Here is a 5,773-nt window from a genome sequence, read left to right on the forward strand (position 1 = left end):
TAAATTAAAAATTAAAAATTATTTTAAATTATTTTAAATTATAATTATAAAATATTCTTAAAGCCATTCAACTTTGGTTCAAATATTTTTTTTATCTCTCGTAGTTTCGACAATATTTACATTGAAATAAAAAAACCGATTTTTTTCTAAGGAATATTTCATTCCCTTAACGTGCAACTCAGCATGTATAAAAAATTGTTAGTATCTTATTTTTATCTGTATTTTAACATATCCAAAGCTCATTAAAATCAGAGGAGGACACTTCCATGTGTTCCCTTGTTAATATATAAATATTTCAATATACATATAATTAGATAACTGATAAATGGCACATTGCTTAATTTTTATTGTTTAATAGTATATTAATGAAAGTTTAAATTCAAGTTTGTTCAATTTTAAATGCAAATTTTTCAAAAAGCATGATCCCATTACTTCTGTGCTCGGTTTTTTGCGGATATTTCTTGCATAAATTTATTTCCCTAACTTCCAGTTCTCTGGTGATTCTAACAAACAGAAATCATTTATGCGGACAAGCACGTTACTTTATTTTTCTGCGATATAGATGAATTAAACGAAAGATTTCCTCCGTATAGCAATTAAAATATTATTTGCACGATACTTCGCGTGTCGGCCGTCGTTGTTATCGCTCAGGAAATTGTGAGCAATTTACGGCAACACGTGTCGCGTATTTGCATTTTCCAGCTGACGCCGCAATGTTCGATGATACTATTGAAATGTAAACTGCATGGGAACTATAGAAACTGCTCGGAGCTTTTTGAATTTCGCAAGACGCAGGACGGATATTGTTGCATCTTCAATTACGTGCGTGAAGCCGACGACATTCCCGAGTGAGTATCCCGTGATTTCAAAATGTATTTCCAGGAAGCGTGCAACATGCAGTAGTTTAACCGCTTATTCGACTAGTTTATCCACGTGCATGGGCAGCGCAGTGACATGTTTTAGTATAGGTAAACGAAGCATATTCCCTAAGGCTATTATTATGTACTGCAATATAAAGTTATTTTATCATTTATTTCAGTATATTTTATTATAATATTTTGACGGTAAGAGAAATAAATATCCTGTTATTACTTTTTAAATTAATCACTCTTTAAGTACAATATTTTCTAATACTTAAAAGTGATGTGCCAAATTTAGCAATTAATCTGACGAACTAAATTTCTATTAATAAATTATCCATAATGTTTGTTGATTAGATCACAGTTTGTCAATTATATTGCAGGAAAATACTGCTGTTTGCTTTAACTATCTTTGTACACGCGACGCATTACGAAGATTAACTATCGCGACCTGGAAAGGTCTTCATGTCGAATAATTTATGAGTATTCTTTTGATTATTAATATGTAAATAAATTTTTTTAAATAAATATTTAATAAATATTAATTTTTAGTCAAAGAATAATTTATTTAAATAAAACTCAAATTCTATTATTTATTTATATTTAAAAAGTATTATATATATTAGCATATACATTAGTTTTTTAATAATTATTTATTATTATTATTATTATTAATTTTTTAATCATTATTTTTCTTTATTATTATATCTTACTAAATTATTATATCTTAAAAAATTATTTTTTATATTAATTTAACTTTTTCAATTTTAAAGGCATAGAACAATGCATATTTTCTTTATGCACCTTATGTTTTATTAATCTGTTAATGCATCAAGAAATATGGATATGTCTAGTAAAACATGGCTCTGTATTTTAATAAAAAATTAATATGTGTATATTAATACTACAAGGTATAATTTGTGCGGAAAAAAAATGTTTACATATCTTTGATTGTAATCTTTTAAATAATCGATAATAGACATCGAATAATGCAAAATGTAAATTAACTTAAAGCACCATGAAAGAAGAATGTGGACTTTTAGTTTGAAAATCTATATATAATGCTTAATATAACTTTAAATATAATTAGCATCATAGCTATGCAAAGTAATGTAGTAATTATGTCACAACAGAATAGTCGGTGAGATTACGCAGTCTAATGTGTACAAAGTGATGGATCTCGGAATAGAACGTGGTCTAACAGTCGTAATGGATCCACTTAAGGAAGACTATTTCTACTCAATATTGCCCGTTGTGGGTTGGAAGGTAAGTAGAAACGGCATTACGTGCTATTTTAATAAGTCGGGAAAGCAAAATAATCTCTAATATCCTACATTCTCGAGAACAATTTCATTTTGGAGCCGAAATTAAATCTGCCATCAAGGAAAAGTTATTTATTGTTCATGCAAAATTAAAATCTGGAAAATGTTTCTTTTTTTTAATTAACCAAAAAACAGTTTTGTTTAACCTAGATTCTAAGAAACTTGATAATACATAATTACATAGAGTGTTCCTAGAATGTTTCGCTTAACTTCGTCAGCGTGTCTTGCTTATCAAGGTAATGATAAAAGTTTGAATGAATATAAAGAACTTTTGTTATTTAAAATAGTTGTAAAAAAGTAATTTTTTAATCAAGAGAATTTCATGAAAATAATTAATAGTCTTAATTAAATCATGAGAACTTAATTTAATTCTTTGAGATATCTTAGATTATATCAAGAGCGGTTATGTAGAATATTACTTCAGTTACGTTAATAATTGTAAAATTATAAGAGATATTTATAAAAAATTATTAATTTATTTAAACTTTATTATTTTATAAAAAAGGAAAGAATTTTTCATTCGCTGGTACGTAAAATTCTAATCTAACATATAATTTAGAAAACGCCTTGCATGAGAATTGCCTGGAAATATCTTCGTCTCGCGAAAACGGGTCATATTCGACTCGTAACGAGTTGTTACCACGAGTGCTGAATATGAAAAGGGGCTAATCGAGCGAAATGAAGATTTATTCTCGCAATGCTTTATGATGCTAAAGTAGCGTTAACGCTCGATTCTATAGTGCGAAGTATCACGAAATATATATCCATCTTTAAATACATTCACAGAGATTAGGAAATTATATCTTGTTGTTGATTATTGGTAATAAACATTTAACAGTTAGTTAGTTTCAAATACATCAAGTAAGATTATTATATTTATTAAAAAATTATTATTTTTTAATATTATTATATCTGTTAATTTTCAGAAATAAAGACAAAAACAAAACTATTTTTATTTACAACATTTAGCTATCTATATGTATAATTTATATAATATAATATATATATATATATATATTATATACATATATGTATATAAATTTTAATTTGACGATTTAACTTAGAAATTAAGTAAAAAAAGGTTTTACAAAAATTTCTAAAATTCTATAAAAAATATAAACATCTAAAATTAAGTTTTCGAGAAAAATTGTATGAAGAAAACTGAAAAATTTAAAATAAATTTAATTTAAATAGAAAAATTAATACAATATAAAAGAAAGAAGAATTTGATGTATCCTAAATATTTATTTCTATCATAAATCTTTAAATCTCTTTTTAATACGTTATTTTCTTAATTAATTCCTAATCTGTAATGCCTGCTCTAATAATTATTTTAATTAATTATAAAAATCAATAATCTTAAGTAAAATGTATTTCAACTATATCATGTTCACATATCAAATGTATTGCCACGAAAAGGTAATCGGTGGTTGCCTCATGCTGTGAACTTTTTCCACCCTTACCGTGCCATTACAAGCCACCTGTGCTTCATTCGCGCATAGTGCACGGTGATAAAAAGCTCGTGAAAGTCATTAGCGGCACGATATAATCGCGCGTTTCCTTCACTTCGCCATATTTGCAGTGTAGTGTGTACTTTAGGCTGTAGCAACACTTACGGAGAACCCGTATTCGGTAAAAACAATGCTGGAAGATTCTATTCTTTTGTCTAAATATTTTTGTCATATACTTTCAAATGCATCGCAAGATTAACCAAACTTTTTAAAGAAATGTTGTACAATAAGCGTAATTATTACAGATTTATATAATTTTAAAGTTACAATGAATTAATTTTTATTTTAAATTCATATTAAATAGACAATTGTTATAAAAAAAGATTAAAGCTATATGTATATGCTTGAGTTTTATACAAGTTTTTTCAAATAAATATTGCTGCTTTATTAATTATTATTTAATTATTATAATATATACTTTAACAGCATTATCTTATAAATATGTTTATATATTTATAAAAAGACTAATACTTAATATGCAATACTTTATAAAAATAGCAGATACAACACACCCGCACACACACACACACACACACACACACACACACACACACACACACACACACACACACACACAAAGCATAGTTGCAATATGGTATTCCAGGTAAATGTCAGCTGCGTCGTAATTAACTTGTGGAAACAGACCGGCGCATTACACAAATTACGATGTCTTTTTTTTTGCAGCGTAAAAAAAAACATGTATTACATGCGACGCTACAAAAACCATGAGTCTCGAATAAACTCGAGTAAAAAAATATATTACATGTGATGTTTACATCAACAGTGAATGTTTTATAAATTATATTTATATTGAATATTTGAATGCAATCCGACTAAACCAAGATGAATATATAATATCAAAACAAATATTATATAAGAAATTAGAGATTCTTGAATATTTCATTGTTGAATGATATATAAAAATTATTTATTATTGTTATACTGCTGATAATTCGATTCAAAATACTTTTTTTATACACTAGCATTACAGACGCGCGCTATTTAACACTTTACTTTTTACTATAACTTGCTATTATACATCAACTTCAATACACACAACTATCAAAATACGCAATGAACCGCTCTTGAAGTTGGTATAGCAAGAACCAATCATCATCGCGGAAAAATGTCAATAATAAACTTCGAGACTTTCAAGACCGATATGTATTTTAAGTATCGATTAATTTATGCCTTTTTTTAGAATAGAACAACTTCTTTATATAATTATTTATTTTATTAACTATATTTCTTTAAAAGATAGCTTATTTGTATGAACATTAAATTTTTAGACTTTTTATAAAATATGTTTAGCATTAATTAACCAATGCGTAATCGTACAATTTAATTTTATTAATATAACTAAATTTAAAAATTTTAAATTTAAGTCTGAAAGAGAGAGAGAGAGAGAGAGAGAGAGAGAGAGAGAGAGAGAGAGAGAGAGGGAAAAGTTTAATGAAACTAACATTTATTGAGTTTCTAGGTGATGTTGTTTAATCCTTACGATTTTCCGGACGTGACCAGTGGTGGTGTCACGGAGGTACTCGCAATGCCTCTCTCCGAGACATTTATGGACGTAACCTCAACGTCCTTCATTAGTACTCATATTATCAAGAATTTCCCCCTACATAAACGGAATTGTATTTTCAGCGATGAGGGAAATGCACTATACGATAGCGATAAAATAATGTATACTTACAGCGATTGTATCGTCAGTTGTAAGATTTTTAACATACAGAAGATTTGCGGATGCAGACCATTTGTTTATCCACGTCGCGGCAAGTACGAATGTTAGTAAAAAATATATTATTAATTTTCTTAATTATTTATGCTACTCGGAGAGAATTTTCTTTTAAAATTTACCCTGAAAATCATGTTAATCGTGGGACAACAAAGTATTTTGACAAATTTTTCTATGTACTACAATAAATTTGTTGTAATATATATTTTTTTAAATAATATAAATCACTTAAAATTCGTCGAAATACTATGTTGTCCTACGATTAACATGATTTTCAGGGTAAATTTTAAGATAAAATTCTCTCCGTGTAATTTTTGAAAAAATTTTTGGATTTACTGTAAA

General features: G+C 27.2%; 1 pseudogene; it reads left to right on the plus strand.

The window, feature by feature from the left end:
• LOC105451864 overlaps nt 1–5,485 on the plus strand; it is a 15,021-nt pseudogene extending 9,536 nt beyond the window's left edge.
• The last annotated feature ends 288 nt before the right edge of the window (nt 5,486–5,773 follow it).

Source organism: Wasmannia auropunctata, unplaced genomic scaffold (genome assembly GCF_000956235.1).
Source record: "Wasmannia auropunctata unplaced genomic scaffold, wasmannia.A_1.0 LD336042.1, whole genome shotgun sequence".
NCBI classification, from domain to species: Eukaryota; Metazoa; Arthropoda; class Insecta; order Hymenoptera; family Formicidae; genus Wasmannia; species Wasmannia auropunctata.